The following is a 17,149-nucleotide window of genomic DNA, read 5'->3' on the forward strand; positions in this document are numbered from 1 at the left end:
GGCTGGTCCACAGTGTGGACCGTCATCCTCGCCGACGCGGAGGCGCATCTCTCCACTTACACCCTCTCATCTGCCTCCCAAACCCCGTTGCTCCCAGTTAAGAGGTGAGACGTAAGGGGAGACACCTGCGGCCGATGCAGCGGGCAGTAGGGCCGGGTGAGGAGCTGGGCGGGGAGCCTCCCATCCAGCCATGTCGGGGAGGCGCGCCCGGGGCGGCAGGCGGTGCGGTCCGGCCCTGCGCCTCCTCCTCGCCCTCCCTCCCGGGGCGAGCGGGACCTCTGGCCGCACCGCCCGGAGCCTCTGGGCCGCCTCCGCCCCTCCTCGGGGCCGGGGCGGGGGGGGGGGGGGGCAGGGGGGCCCCCACCTCTCTCCGCGCTGGCGCGGCCCGTGAGGACCCAGACGAAGGCCGCTCGGAGCAAGTGAGCATCTGAGCCAACAGGGTCGCCGTTATCAGCGCACCCTGGACGCCCGTCAGCCCCGCTCCCAGAAGGCCCCGGCAGCGCGGGCAGGATGCCCAGAGGCTGCCCGGCTCAGGGGTGCTCGGCAGGGACCCGCCGCCCGTCCCGGGCCCGCGTCCAGCCAGAGCCACGTCTCCCTGCTCTGCTGGGCTCGGCGCGCAGGGCCCCGGCTCCGGGCTGCACCTGGAAAGGAACTGCGGGCGGGTGAGGGGCGCAGGCTGCCCCCTCGTCCCCGGCGCCTGGCAAGCCGAGGGGTCACCGGCGGTCTGTCCTTTGTTCAGCCCCCAGCCAGGCCCGGCTGCTCCGAGACGCCGACGCCCCCTCCTCTCCTGCTCCCCCGCCGGAGCCGGACAGGCCGGGCAGGACACCCCAGCAAGGCCGCAATCCAGGCCGGCCGACGCCCCTGCCCATGTACCCGGGGCCAGCGCTTCGCTCTCCGTGTTGAGCTGCCCCCCGCCCCCCGCGGCGCAGAACCCAGGGTCTGCGAGACGTGAGGTTCACAGCTGATGAGCGAACCGGTCCAGACGCAAGACAGTTTGGAGCCGTGGGGCCTGCGGTGGCTGTCTCGTCTGTCAAGGGGACGCTGTTCAGACCCCGTGGGCCCAATGTTGTCATAGCTTCCAAATTTTCAAGAAAAGCCAGAACTTCTAATTTCTGTATAAAATCTCGAATTTTTACAGATTGGTAGTAAATTCCAAGTTTTCTTAGGCACTAAGCAAACCACATCTGCAGGATGTGTGGGGCCGGGGCTGTCAGTGTGGTTTCTGCTCTACACTCGTGGGTATAAAGCTGTAAACCCGTTTGGGGTCTGACTGGGGTCATCTCAGCTGAGGGTCGCGACCCCTGGGTGGACTCCTACTCAGGGGTTTGGAGCTTTCCTGGGAGCTCTGATTTTGGCTTGTGCTCTGGGGGATAGAGGGGAGGAAACTAAATTGTGAACAGAGAGATTTTTCTAGGTCCAGCCTTGCCAGGGTTCAGTGTTTCATCTGAGTGTATTAGTTTTCTACACGGTGCAACAAATCACTGTAAACTTGGATGCTCAAACAACGCGAATTTATTACTGCACAGTCTGCAGGTCAGGAGGTCAGCAGGGGTCAGCTGGGTCTGCTGCTCAGGCCCCCACAGATCTTGGCCAGGGCCACAGTCTCATCTTCCAAGCCCATTCAGGTTTCTGGCAGAATTCGTTTCCTTGTGGTTGTAGAACTGAGAAGCCCTCAGCTCCTTGAGGAAGCCCGCTGTCCTCTGCCATGGGGCCTCTTGTCTATAACATGGTCGTGTCTGAGCCAGTCTGAGCATCTCTCTCGCTTTGAATCTCCCATTTCTTTTAAGGACTCATCTGATTAGGTCAGGCCCACCCAGGATAATCTCCCTTTTGAACTGATTAGGGATCTTAATGATGTCTGGAAAATTCCTAGATAACCTAATTCCGAAGTGAAATCCATCACATTCTCAGTTCCACCCACACTCAAGGAAAGAGGGTTAAACAGGGCATGTACCACAGGGGGGCAGTAATCCCGGGGGCCATGTCAGAATTCTGCCTATCCTAAGAAAAACTTCTTTTCTCTGTGATTTTTAATTAACTATTAAGTTAAGTCTATACTAGATGATTTCTTGCATCAGCTTTCTAGGTCTAAAATACTAGGGTCTGATCTCAAAGGGAACACTGGATTATAATTACTGTATTTCCCATTGGAAGAGCCACAGAGACGGAATGGGGTCCCCAAGTCAATTGTGAAACAAAGCTGATGTTTCACTCAATAATTTGTTTTGTTTAGTTCGTGGGCAGATGAAATTTTCGGAGCATCAAAGGTTCAGGAACCCCAGGCCTTAGAGCGCTCTCCTTGGTCGTATTGATCAGATCATTAGGATTTGGTTTTTCATGAGCAGAGATTCAGCCGGGTCACAAGCGTGATGGCTCCCAGGTCCGTGTCGGTTTAATGGCAGTGAAAGACTCTGAGAAAATGTCGGGTCCCTGTTCTAAGAGTTGAAGTTCTCTCCTTGGGCGTCTCATATTCCAGGAAGAAGGGACGCGGAGAGTCACTCGCTCTGCGCCTGCTTCGTGCGGTCAGCTCTCGTGCCCGCCCTCTCTGTCTCTGGTTTCTCAGAGGGAGATGCTCACTTCCACTCTGGCGAAGGCATCTCTCTTGACTCTGCGAGCTCTTCAAACCTCAGGAGGCTCGAGACAGGAGGGCGAGGTGGTGCCGTCCGCCCCTGGAGAAGGAAGATGCACCACGATGTCAGCGTCCTCAGAAAGATACCCTCCTGGGGCCGGGGGCTCATGTGCACTGAAGAACAGCCAGTCTGTCCACAGCTGAATTTCTCTGCCCAAAACTCAGACGCTCGCTTCTTGGCCTTGCTGGTCCCTGCGGTTCAGCGGCAGGAGGGGTGGCAGCCTTGCTTAAGTCCTTTGCCAGTTTATAAGGAATGCTGGTGTTTATTACCCTCATTTCTAAGGGAAAGGGCCACCGATTCAGGAAAGCCCCTCGCTCTAAAGTCTGGTGTGAAGACCGTGAGCAGGAGAAGGAAGTTTGGAATCTTCTAGAAGTGCTTGCTAACTGCATGAGGGAACACTTCTTTTTGGGGAATCATCAAAAATACAAAACTGCCTGTCCTTTCCTTCCATTGTAATTGTCCATGGCTCCTCCTGAGTTTGTTGGGAATTACATAAATTTTTTTTCATTTTTTTAATGAGGAAGATTGACCCTGAGCTAATATCCCTTGCCAATCCTCCTCTTCATTTTTTTTTTTTTTTTTGCTTGAGGAAGACTGGCCCTAAGCTAACATCTATGCCAACTCTCTCTATTTTGTATGTAGGCTGCCACCACAGCGTGGCTGATGAGTGGTGTAGGTCTGCGCCCAGGACCCAAACCCATGAACCTGGGCTGCTAAAGCAGAGTGCACAGACTTCACCATCATGCCACAGGGCCGGCTCCTACAAGTAGTTTTTATGGGGCAGCTACATGAGGGGTTCTTCATGTTGATCAGGAAAATGTCCTAGATTAAAACAAACAAACCAACAAATTTGGAAACACAAAACAAAAATCAGTGACAAGTATCACAAAACCCTCTGTTTCCTCCCAATTCTCAGCCCATATTCCATGCTGGGGGCCTTGGACCAAGTCCGGTGATCGGGGTCGGCAGCAAATCTTTGCCCAGATGCTTCTGACACTGATGAAATCAGAGGATGTGAGTCAGCCGGCTATGTCTGCTCCAGGTACAAGTTAATTAACTGTCTCAGTGCGTTCTCTGTGATTATGAGTTTTGCCTAAAGTCTCAAAATTTTCAATATCTAAAAGATGTATTTAGTCAGTTTGGAGGAACTTAGGTGGGCTGAAAGGAGTTAGGAAAATCGCGTTCTGGCTCTAGATATCCACCAGCTGTGATGCTGCTGGATGCGCCCCCCCAACCTCATTTCCGTCTGTGAAGGAGAGAGCGGGATCTGATCACTGATTTTCAGACTCTGCTTCTCAGCATCCCAGGGTCCCCTGGAGACGGTTGGAGGCCCGCAGATGGGGAAGAGGGAGGGCGTCCACAGTGATGTCTTCGTCCGTGTGGGCGGCTGTAACAAGACGCCACAGATCGGGTGGCTTATAAACAACAGAAACCGGCTACTCACTCTTCTGGAGGCTGCGAGTCCGAGGTCAGCGGCCAGTGTGGTCGGTGGGGCCTCTTCCGGGTCACAGACGTTAGTCATGTCCTCACACGGTGGAAGGGGCAAGAGGGTACCAATCCCATTCACAAGGGCTCCACCCTCAGGACCTCATCACAGCCCCCAGAACCACCATGGGGGTCAGGTTCTAACGTATGAATTTTGGGGAGTCCCAAACGTTCAGACCGTGGCAGATGGGGAATGTTTTAGGTCATCGGATGCTCTGCCCTCTCTTGCTGGGAGGAGGTCACTCCCTCCCTGCGCTGATGTTGGGTGTGGCCACGTGACTCACTTTATCCAGTGGAGTCTGCGAGGAAGTGACAGTGTCCAGTCTAAGCAGAGACTTCAGGGCACAGCTCCGGCTTCCACTTTAACCTCCTGCTCTCTGCCGGGAGAACGTCGAGTCCCAGGCGGGAAATGCTCCCTGGTTTGGTCCCACACTGAGAACACACGTGGAGGAAGAGCTACGCCTGTCCTCCAGCCCTGACGGCCGTCCCAGACCAGTGAGCGGGAAAAAGATACTGCGGCTGTGTTAGATCATTTGCCATTTGGTCAAGAAGGGTTTTTGCTTTTTACAGATTTGGAGAATGGAACAAGGGTTTAGAGACACGTCAGGACTGGTCAGTGCACCGTGGGCACTGAAATCTGACCCTGGAGGGGGCGGCTCAGCTGGGTCTGGTCCCAGACGTGGCAACCCCGTGGCCCCGCCAAATCCTGGCGTTCGTGGCTGCTCGTCTTTCCCACTCGCACGGCATCCCCTCAGCAGACCTTGTGCCCGGAGGACTCACTGCAAGGGGCTTTTCCTATCCATTGTCCCCCCAAAAGTTAACCTTTGTATATCCTATTTAATCAGATGATCCAAAACCATATCTAGTAAATAAATTGAGGCCAAGGTTTTCAAGGTGGCATGAGGTTAATGCACTCACTTTCCCAGGACATTGGTCCCCTAGCATTGTGCACTGTTTTAGTACAAAGAAATGAACAATGGTGGGTGTTCCCGACACCGTGCGAAGGATGCTAAGGGGCTGCTTCAGATTTTTGTACCAATTTGAGGCCACAACGGGGGTGTTCATGCTCCTGTCAATTGCACGGGTCCAAACCAGGGAGCATTTCTATTTTTTCTTCTTCTCCTAACAGTGTTTCACTTTTTAAACCAATATCATTGTTGTGAAAAAGTTTGACAGTCTCGTCTCCTCAGTGTGAGCCGCGTGTTGACCACCCCGAAGTGACCCTCGTAGTGGGTTGCAGACGTGGGAACAGACAAGCCGTCTCTGGATCATGGCTAGAACTGCGAGTGCCATGGCTGGAGAGCCACCAGCCGACGGGGCCGGGCTCCTCGCCCTCCAGCGTGGTGGGACGCTCGTTCGACTGGACGGCAGGGGCACCGGGAAGAGACTCGGTATGACCACCCTGTCCACCTGGTGTGGAGCTGAGGGTCACGGACGTGCCAGCCTTGCAGCACAGAAAGCTGCTGTTTGGCACACAGGGCATGGGGACAAAGGGCCTCCCTCAGCGGGCCCGGAGCTGAGACCCAGCCTCCAGGAGGTGCACAGTGAGCCAGTGGCACGTGGGGTCGCTCACAGCATCTTCTACATGATTTCTGGGCAAATGGTTGTCAGGGAGAGACTTTCCTTTCCTCACTTGAGAGTAAGTCAACAGTTAAAAATAAGGTGTCGACGGGAAAAGAATCTGCAACACGCGGTTCAAGGTGGAGACTGGAACTATTCTTTCGTTCCCTCTCGTCTCATTTTCCCCTTGAAATAACCAAAGCACAAAGGAGTCAAAAATCTATATAAAGGTTGCGAAGCAGGGCAGAGTGCCACAGCAACTGTACACACACACAGAGGAATTTCTTAATTGATACTTCCTCCAGTCCTTCGAGAAATTCCGATCAGACAATGGTTCAACAAATGCCAAGTGGAATTGTCTCCATCAGAACGACTGAAAAAACCTCTTTGAAATTGGGAGGGCCAAGGGCTTGAGGTGGGAGCCATCAGGCAGCCAATTAAGGCGAGGTCAGTGCCATGAGTGACCTCAGGGAGTGGACTGACGTGGGCAAACAAAGCTATTGGCCACGGGCTGACCTCCTGGAATCCAAGGGTTAGGGACGGTGCACAAAATAGATGGGGGCCAACGCCACTACCCGTTTTAGGCCAGCCCTGCACAGACGCTGAAAATGTCACAGCGATGAGGTCTCTGCTGTGCTGTGTTAATGGGTCTCTGTTACTCCCCTACTGAGCCTTGGTCCCTGTGCATAAATAAGATGTGTCCCTTACGGTGTCATGTTTCTATTTTTGAGGGCATTTGCAATTTGGGGAACAGGTTTATTCTCTTTTGACCCCAGATATCCTCTCCATGTTTACTCATTTTGTTTTCTTCAATTTCAGTCTCCTGATCTTTGTCGAGAGCCAAGTGGCTTTTTATTTCTATGGAAAGAAGTGATCTTTCTGCCCATGGAAACATTAGTCATCCTGCCTCCTCATTTAAAAACTTTCTTCTCTTGGGGAGGCTCCAATATCAGGGGGGCACGCTCGTTCCTTTCTCCAGGGACGGCTATCGGGGTTGTTTTTTGTAGTCATTATTTCTTTAAATTGAAGCATGATCCTTTGCAGCCTGTGATTTTTTTAAGTTAATTTAAGGCCTAATGGATGGCTTGCCGCCTCCCGGTACGTTTCCAGCGATTTTATTTACAACAGTATCAGATGCCCTGAAATGAATGGGCTTCACCCTCCCTGGAAACTGGGAGAAGCAGAGCCGAGTGGACCTTTAGAGAAATATTAGCAGCAATTGCTCAGAAGCAAAGGTCAAGAAAGAACGCTCGAAGATTTGTCTTCACCAAAACGCTTAAACTGTGTAAGACTTAAAAATCCCTTCTCGCTTTGAAGTGAACACATTAATCTTCTAAGGCTTGAAAGAACAAGCTGTCATGAATTTGGGAAGAGGGAACCATCCAGTCCTGACTTTGGTCGTCCCTCCAGAACTAGATGAAGGAGAAGACGGCTCACTCGGATCCTGGCGCGGATCATAAGGGGAACCAAACCCCAGCGCTGTGGCAGACGCTCCCCAGGGCGGCCCCGGTTGCTGAAGGGTTTCTGTTCAAGTCAACAGATCTCCTCTTGAGTGTGGGTGGCGCCTGCGACTTGCTCTAAACCGATGGAATATGGTAAAAGCGACAAGATGACACCTTTCACCACGCTGAGGGTTTGCGTGTGTGTGGACACATACACGAGAGCGAGTCGCCACTGCTCTTTGTATCGATAAGCTGCCAGGTTGTGAGAAGGGCGGTGGAGACAGACACACAGCAAAGGACCTGAGAGAGACCGTGGCCGACAGCCAGCAGGAGATCAGGGCCTCCGTGCACAGCCATGGGACGCCCTCTACCAATGACCTCGAGAGCTCTGACTCGGATCGTCCCCGTCCAGGCTCCCATGAGACACCAGCCCCACCTGACACCTGGCTTGCTGCCTGCAGAGGCCTCGGAGCAGAGAATCCAGTTACGCCAGCCGTGCCTGGACTCCTAACCTCTGGGGAACCGCGCGTTTAGTAAACGCTTGTTGTTTTAAGCTTCAGAGTTTCTGGTAATTTGTTAAGCGAGAAAGACGGGGAGCGCTGTGTTTGCCAGAGTTCATTCAAGGAGAGTCAAGCACGGTCGGAAGAACTAATGTCATGAGCCGCTTAGGTTTGGGGTTAGTGTCTTCAGAAGCAAGTTAAGTTTTCATCGAATAAGGAGAAAAGTCCCAGCTCCTGCAGAAACTGAATTACTCAGGACGATAGAGAAGAGCTTGCTTGTCACCTGCCGTCCACAGATGTCTCCCCTCTTCCCCTGCAGGACTCAGACCCTAAATACGTGGATGTAAAACAAATATTTAAAGAGCATTATTTCTGAAGGGCGACAAATTGTTGGTTTCCCTGGGGCCCCCGCGTGTTTTTCTGGCTTTGTATCTGGTGTGAAGGTCACAAGCTACACTCAAGGACACACCTGAACTTGGGAACCAAGGAGTCAGGAAAGTCCGCTCAGGTCGTGCCGAGGTCCCGTTTTCCGATGGGCTGGGGCAGTGCAGGGACCTTATATCCCCAGGGGGGACTCCAAACTGACGCCAACATTAGGTCTCTGGTCTGTGCCGTTTCTTAAACAGGGGCTTTCCCTCGGCACCCACTTTTTCTGGAGGGTATTGGAGGAGGAGCTACACTACTTTTTGTTGTCTATAGAAAACAGAAAGGGTTTAATTGTGAAATGCTGAAGCTGGTTGGTTTTCCTGGAGGCACAGAGTCTCCCTCCCCAGGGAACCTTGGACAACCGCCTCTGTTAGCCTGTCTAGGTGGAGGGGAGACGAATGGGTGCATTTTCCGAAAACGGTTCCTTCCCACTGACCTGAAATTCTTCTTACATTAATTTGTATTGTTTCACTTGACATCACGGTGGTAACACATGCTTTTGGCAGAACAGTTCCATCAATACAGATGTGAAACGTGGAAGTTCTCTTTTATACCCTGCACTCTCGCTGAATCCCGCTGCCGTGTGCAGAGGCCGTCGTGGTTAAAGTCTATGGTGGGTGGGTGTGTGCACGTGTCACACACGCGAAGAGAGGATTTATTTATAGAATTGGGACCATTATTTGTATTTATTGCTCTGCAACCAACTTGCTAATCCCTTCACGAAACGTCTCAGATGTCCCATTGCCAATTCATACAAACCTGCCTCTTTCTATTTAGTATCTGTAGAATATTCCATTTTACAAACGCATCAATATTTATATCACAGTTTCTTTGTTTCTGGACACTTGGTTTTTTTTTCTAGTTTTCCCCAGTACAGAAATGGGGACTCTGCATAAATCCTTATATGCATATGCAAATGTTTCTTTAGGAAACACTCCTTAGTTGAATTGCTGGGTCAATATATTTTTCATTTTGATAGAAGCTGCTAAATTGCTCTCTGGGAAGCCTGTACCAGTGTACACTCCTCATTAGGGTGTGAAGGTCCCCATTTGCCCACATGCTTGACGACATTGGATGCTATCGATCTTTAAAAATTTTGCCAACTTGGGCGAAAAATGAAATGAGCAACTTGGCTTCTTCATCCTGGCCTTCCCTTCTCAAGTTCCCAACTGGGCAATGAACTTTCTATTCCTCTTCTCTTCTGCTCCAAAGTGAAGAACTATTGCATAATTCTCAGATGTAAATTTACATTTAAATTATATTACTAGTTTCCTAATTCTGAATCATTCTTTTATTCTGAGAAATGCATTTGGTTCCAATATTCTTTTAATTTGCTACTGGATTTGATTCGATAACATTTTATTTAGAACGTTTTTAGTCATAAGTGAAGTGGTTTATGACCTTCCTTTTTAGTTATTCTTGTCTGGTTTTGTCATAAGGGTTTTGCTAGGCAAGTAAAATAAATTGAGGGGTTTTCTATTCTTTTTTGTGCTCTGAAACCCTTTATGTTACATAGAAATTTTCTGTGCCTAGAAAGTCTTATAGAACTTGCTGGTCAAACTTTCTGACCTATGTGACTTTAGGGTCAAGAATTTACGATGAGGACAAAGCCTTTATCCCACAATTATGGATAAAAGCAGTTAAAAATCAAATTAAATTGATACCCTTCCCCCCCCGACACACGTACATGGGCCTGTAATCTGTCAACAAGACAACATTTAGCATCTTTCCAGTTTGGATCAGTAGCAGGAATTAGAGAATAAACTTCATCAAATTCACTATGAGGGAAAAAACAGAAAGGCCCAGAGAGAGGTCGCTGAGCTGGGCTGACCACAAAGCTTTTTGGATGACGTTGGCCTCTTTTAATCAAAACGATAATACAGAAGTTCTGCTCAGCTGGGCTGGAGCGCGACTGGCCTTCCCAGGCTTGACGGAGGATTTTTAAGCGCAGCCGAACTTGTCACAAAAAACCTCCCTTCCCAGAGGACTCAGAAACTGAAGTGTCGTTTTACTTTGCAAATATGCAAAGAGTTTAGCACAGGGTCTGGTTCACGGTCGGTATTCAATAAAAGCTGGTTTCCTTCTCCGAGATCCATAAAAAGAATTTCATGTTGTCTGAACGCATTGACTCCTGTTCTCGTGGAAGGAGAGGGAGGGGGCAGTGTGGTGTTTACCTTAGGCTGGAAATGAATGCCAGCTGTGCGAACTTCAGATGCAATCAGGGTCCCAGGGTCTCGACCACATCTGGATGCAAAAAAATAAAATAACTCTTTGAAAGGCACAGCAAATCTGGTCAGCCCAATCTTATCCTTGGAGAAAGTTGGATTTTCAGGCAGCTTCCACATGGATCTGAAACTCCTTCCCCGAATATTTGGCAATTTGGAACCCCGAGCTGTGTAGGGCTGGGCGAGCACGGCTTTCGAAGCCCTGCGTTTCAAAAATCGTTAACGAATCAACCTTCCACTTGCAGAAATTTCAGCTTTGGCGCCCAGTTCAGAGCAACTGACCAAATCACATGTAAAGCAAAATCATTTGTTTTTCCTGCACAGGTCATTGCATATACTCCTTCCGTGCTTTGGCACAATTCACTGGTCCTGATGCACAGCAAGCCTTACTCTTCGTTTTATTCAGCAACCTGGGGAGCTGTTGTTTCAAGGACGGCCGGGTTAAAATCTGCACACGCAGACTGGGGCCCCCGCATGCCAGGCATCTGTTGGATGTGAATCTACGTCAGATGGTTTTGACAGAGCTGGTTGTTTGACATCACACGGAAACAGACGCCTGTGATCAGAATCCCAGCACAACAGCTACAGAGAGCTGTGCATAAACATGTCGCCCATGACTCTCCGTTGGAAATTATACATATATGGCAGACACCTCTAGTTGTCCACCCAGTTTCCACTCTCCCTTTCTTCCTTACTAGCAGAATGCCAGTTTTGTGATACACCCAGCCAAAATATTCATTTTTCCATTTTGCATTGAAGCTAGGGATGGTGACGTGATAGAATTCTGGGCAATGAGATGCAAACAAAAGTCAACGAAAGATTTCTGGTAAATGTTTTGGTTTTCTTCTTTTTCCTTTCATTTTGTTTTTGTTTTCCTTCTCTTCATTGTTTTATTTTCCTGCCTGGAACATAGTTAGTGAGGCTGGACTTGGAGCAGCCCTTTTTTGGCCATGAGGCAACATGCATTAGAAATGAAAGTATGTGCTAAAGATGGTGGAGTAGACAGGGAGACAGGGCCTGGGACATCGATGGCCTATATAGGACTACTTATTATGTGAGAAAAATAAACCCTGATTTGTTAAGTTACTATTATTTGTAGTTGAACACAATCCAGATTGACATTACATAGAGGTTTTTTCTTTTACTTAATTTTTAATGCTTACCTCCCCATTTTATCTCTTTTGGGAGAAGAGTTACATTCATTTGAATACTGTAGCTATAAAGCTCTGACACTCGTATTTTCCTTATACCGAGCTTATAGATTTTTCAGAGCTAGTGATCCCCATCAGTGTACAGATGGTCATTTGGACAAGGAACACAATGTAGGATTTTATAACCAGTGGAAAGGCTGGGTCCAGGGGGCTCCCAGGTCCCCCATTGTAGATTTTTGCGTGAAAGTTATAATGTGTGTACAGACATACATGCTGCAAGGAACAGGAGTTCCCAGAGATATCGGAGCATCACCTCTCACAGTTCAATGGCATCCTTCTCCCAGAAGAGAACCTCCCAGGTTCAGGAAGGTCCAGGAATTGCTGACAGTCTATCTGGGATCCTCAGAGATGACAGTACAGCAGACCATTCGAGAGAGCCGGAGTCCAACAGAATTTGCATGTGGTCCATGCACAGATGAGACGTTCACATGGTCTGGCCGTCAATGCTGCACCCTTGACTTTGCTGAGGTTTCAGCTTCTTGCTGCTCTCTTGTGAGGGGAGAATGTCCTGCCCAGTTCACTGAGGAGTACGGGTCCCGACACGCTGAGATCCAACAAGTCAACCTTCTATGGATGTAACTGGGACTGGAATTAACGACCATCGAATGACCAGATTAGGTTTTGATCATTTAGGGCCACATTTACAGTCACAGTTGCCTAAAAGATGGTTAAAATAGCAAATTGTTCCCTGTTCTTTAAATGACTTTTTTTTATTGCAAAAGTAAGACATTAAACTCAGCAAAGCTTCTCGAGAACCTAGCACACCTCACCTGAATCCACCCCCTCAAACCCAGAAACTCGGCATTTCCTGAAGGATCGTCAGGGTCTCTCACGCCTGTTCCTGCTTCTGCCATTGCACTCGAGTCCTTCATGGTCTGTTAATGCCTCTATTTACACGGAGTGTGTAGGGACAAGGAGGAAAGGAAGGAGTTCACAGAGTGGAGCCTGCTGCTCCGTCCTGGATCCGGGAAGGAATTGCAGGCAGCACGATCAGCGGATCACTCTGACTCACGGTCCTGCGCACCCTCCCATCTTCTCCATTTCCATGGAAAAGTAAAAATTGTTTACAAAAAGGAATCTGAGGGACAGGAGGAATGTTGACAACATTAGTCACACGTGTGTCTTAACCATGTGGCTTTCATAGAACTACTGTGACAAAAACTTGCAAATAGTTTACCAGAGAAAGAAAAACCTGCACCAACTGAAAACAGCTTTGTTTTGATTAGCGGTGTTAAAATATTTAGAGAAAGGAAAAGATGTTTGGAGCCCCTACAATTTCTGGCTGAAGCCACGAGTTTCAGGTGGAAGGCCAAGGAGGAGGTGAGTTAAAGTCAGATTGTCAGAGGAAATGACCACGTGTCTCCATCTGTGTGAGTGTCTTGGAAGATGAGGAAAGAGGACACGGGAGCCAAGGGTCCTGGGATCAAGCCCAGTGAGCCTTTTGCAGAGAAGATCATGAAAGGCTACACGGCAGAGCTTGAGAGGGAAAAAGAGTGTAGTCGAAAAAGTGCTGAATGAACACATTTTGCGGCCAGATAAGTGAGACAGACCTGGCTAGAGACACAAACAAGGCCAACACGTGAGACCAAGCACAAGAAGAAAAATAAAGTTGGATTAAGCCAGGAGGCAGCGAGCTTCCCTGGTGCACGGCCAGACGGTCCACGCACGGTTTAGGCTGTGAGGGCCACGCAGTTGCTTTCGCAACCGCTCAACTCAGCTGTGCTGGTGCAAAAGCAGCCAATAAATAAAGTTTTATTGGAAGATGGCCATAGCCATATGTGGACATATATTGTCTATGGCTCTCCAATTTAAATTTCAAGTAATTATCACGTGTCACGCAATAGTTTTCTTTCCGCCCCTCGAACACTTGGAAATGCAAAAACTATTCTTAGCTCGCAGACTGTGCAAAACCAGGCATAGGGCCAGCCCATATTTTGCCAATTCCTGCATTAAACAAATAAAGACACGGCAGTGGCGGAAAGGATGAGGGGAACGAAGGGAGCGGGAGGGGGTCGTGCAAAGGGCAGAAGTGAATGTGATAGGCAACCACATCAGATTCAGGTAGCCATTGATCTCAGGGGCTGGAGCATTCATTGTATTTTTGTCCTTTACGGAAATACTTTACAGAAATACTTCAATTTTATAAGCACAGAATAGAAAGCAAATATTTTATTTCTGATTTGAAAGAAGGAACTATACTAAACAAAAATAAACGTACGTTTTCGTGTTGTCATTCCTTCCTCGCAGTGGTTCGGTGTCTGGAAAAGACTCGACTGTCAGGTTTTGCCAACCCTGCAGGCACCACCACTGACTGGGGCTGCTGGCTGGCGGCACAGCTCCTTAGAACATTATCTCTGAGACCCACGCCTTCATTAAGTGACGTTAGATCTTGAGGAGATGCCTTTATTTGGCCTCTTAGTCCTTTGCTTTGGAGCCAGCGTGGGGTAAATTGCGGGCTTCTCCGCAGCAGCCCGCCGCACGCACAGCCCTTCAAGGAGCACCTTTTACTTCCCTCCCGGGAATCTGTGCCTCTTATTCAGATGAGGCACTGAGATAACTGAATTTGATTGAAAATGATTCCAATAGCTGGTTAACTAATTTGGAAGCTTCCTTGAAGCCAGACAGTGCATCGAGGCAGGTCTGCCTCCTTTTCACCTTGTTACCTGCATTTCCTCAGGACAATGCTTGGGAGGTAGGACAGGCTCAGTAAACGTTTGCTGATTGAGTGAATGCATGAACAAGTGAGTGGGTGGCTCATGTCAGTCAGGGGGAAAGAAGCGGACATTGTGGAAAAGGAATATTTGTGGGAGCTGAGCTGTAGGTATCTGTGCTTCTAAAATTATAAGAAATTACCGGCTGAGGTCAAAGTGCACCAAAAAACTGTAGTAACCAAAACAGCATGGTACTGGCACAAAAACACAGATCAATGGAACAGAAGCAAGAGCCCAGAAATAAACCCACAGATCTATGAACAGCTAGTTTTTGACAAAGGAGCCAAGAACATACAATGGAGAAAGGAAAGGCTCTTCAATAAATGGTGCTGGGAAGACTGGACAGCCACATGCAAAAGAATGAAAGTAGACCATTATCTTACACCATACACAAAAATCAACTCAAAATGGATTAAAGACTGGAGTGTGAGACCTGAAACCATAAAACTCTCAGAAGAAAATACAAGCAGTACACTCTTTGACATTTGTCTTAGCCACATAGTTTTGAATATGTCTCCTCAGGTAAGGAAAACAAAAGAAAAAATAAACAAATGGGAGTACATCAGACTAAAAAGCTTCTTCACAGCAAAAAAAATCAACAAAACGAAGAGACAACCTAACAATTGGGGGAAGACATTTGCAAGCCATATATCTGATAAGGGGTTAATATTCCAAAACACATAAAGAACTCACACAACTCAACAACAAAAAAAGAAACAACCCGATTAAAAACTGAGCAGAGGATCTGAACAGACGTTTGTCCAAAGAAGATATGCAGACGGCCAACAGGCACGTGAAAGGATGTTCAACTTCACTAATTATCAGGAAAATGCAAATCAAAACTGCAATGAGATATCACCTCACTCCCGTCAGAATGGCTATAATTAACAAGATAGGAAATAAGTTTTGGAGAGGATGTGGGGAGAAGGGAACCCTCATACACTGCTGGCGGGAGTGCAAACTCGTGCAGCCACTATAGAAAACAGTATGGAGATTCCTCAAAAGATTAAGAATAGAAATACCACATGACCCAGCCATCCCACTGCTGGGTATCTATTCAAAGAACTTGAAAACACAAATGCATAAAGATACACACTGCTATGTTCATCGCAGCATTATTCACAATAGCCAAGACCTGGAAGCAACCTAGGTGCCCATCAAGGGCCGAATGGATAAAGAAGATGTGGTATTTATACACTATGGAATACTGCTCAGCCAGAAGAAATGATGAAATCCGGCCATTTGTGACAACATGGATGGACCTTGAGGGTATTACGTGAAGTGAACTATGTCAGACAAAGAAAGCCAAATACTATACGATTCCACTCATATGTGGAAGATAAAACAACAATGAATACAGATTGGTGGTTGCCAGAGGGGCGGGGGGGGAGGGTGAAAAGGGTGGAGGGGACATTTGTACAGGGATGGATGGTAACTAGCCTTTTGGTGGTGAACAAGATGTAGTATATACAGGAGTTGAAATACAATGATGTACACATGAAATTTATATAGTTATAAACCAACGTTGCCTCAATAAAAAAATAGAGTAAAAAAGAGAAGAAAAGAAAAAAAACCCCAAAAACAAAAAAAGAAACTACCTGCTATGGAAAGTAGTTGGAGGATGAATTTCTTGGTTTGCGTGCCCTGATTTTTTCCTTCAAACCAGGGATTCTGAATTTTGTGAATTTGGATGGTGTGTCATTTGCATGTGACTACACAGCCGTGGTTGCAACTGGAGCCAGGTCTTGCTCATGATTTTCTTTGCTAAGTGTCCGCTCTGAAATGTGGATGGACCAGAATCAGAGACTTTTCAGTGGTTACACGACATGCTTGAGGAAGCTTGTGGAGATCTGGGGCAATTTGGGAATGTGGTTAGATCATCAGGAACGAAGAGCTATGATAACTGAAGAATTATAGGGCCTTATTATCTTTTAAGCCATAATTAGACAACGAGAAAGCAGAGGAGACCTGGCTTTCAGCCAGATTCGGTAAGCAGGAGTAACCGTATCTCCCTTAATTTGGCTCATTGGTTTGCGTTATTATTACAAACACCTGGTGTGAAACAAGGGCGACTCTCCCATATGGTTCTTGCTTTAAGAAAAGAACTAGGAGACACAGGTAGGACCTAATTCTGTCATAGAGGAACAGGGGCAGAAATTTAGGTAGACAGGATAAATGCGGTCAGATAAAAGCCAAGAGTTTCAGGTGGAGGGGGCAATGAGGGAGCGAGCAAAGACCACGTTGTCCAGGGAAATGGCCCCGTGTCTCCATTTGGGGGACACAACGTTGACCTTGAGATCCTGGCCTAGAGTCTCCTAATTGTGTCCCCTCCCTTCCTGGGGTAGTTCTGGATTCTGGGGCATGTGGGATGAGCTTCTGCACGGGGGGTAAGTGGAATCAGCCTGTCTTGGCTTCAGCACATTAGGGTCCAGACAGGCCAACACACTTCTTTATTCAGTCATCACGGGGATGAATAATAATTGCACATATGGTCACTGAAATCTGTTTCCCTTTCACAGTGCTCTCTATCTGGCTTGAGCTGGGCTGGGGTTTTGCAAATTGGCACCCGGGCAACTGTTTTTCCATGCTGAAGTGTGAGAGCATTGAAGATCAGCTCATAATCCCTTCTTGGCCCGTGCCTTCCAGAATTATTGCAAAGCGTAATTGCAGGATGGAGCTGCAAGCTGTTCCCGTGGCTGCGGCCTTTCTTCTACAAGCGTATGCGGAATGTCAGGAGGAAAACTTAATTTTGCATTTTTATGGGCAACGTGGAGAACTCTCTGTAAATATCCTAAAACTGAAAAAACAACTAACCTCAACTGAAAACACACACACACGCTCCAGCTCCAAGAAAGCTTATTTTTCGCTAATCACAAACATCAGGTACCTAGTGATCAAGCGATTTCCTGGCAAGAAATGCTGCGAGACAAGTCTGGAAGGGTTTTACAAACGTTGACTG

The 17,149-nt window shown here is 48.2% G+C and overlaps 1 long non-coding RNA gene across 1 annotated transcript in view; it reads left to right on the top strand.

Annotated features, from left to right (window-relative positions):
• The window catches only part of LOC123281326 (uncharacterized), a 47,566-nt gene that overhangs the window by 8,511 nt on the left and 21,906 nt on the right, over positions 1-17,149 (top strand). The window contains exon 3 of the long non-coding RNA XR_006520744.2: positions 3,547-3,672. This is a non-coding gene — a long non-coding RNA (uncharacterized lncRNA). The remainder of the gene's footprint in view (positions 1-3,546; positions 3,673-17,149) is intronic.

The sequence above is a fragment of the Equus asinus genome, chromosome 2, assembly GCF_041296235.1.
Source record: "Equus asinus isolate D_3611 breed Donkey chromosome 2, EquAss-T2T_v2, whole genome shotgun sequence".
NCBI classification, from domain to species: Eukaryota; Metazoa; Chordata; class Mammalia; order Perissodactyla; family Equidae; genus Equus; species Equus asinus.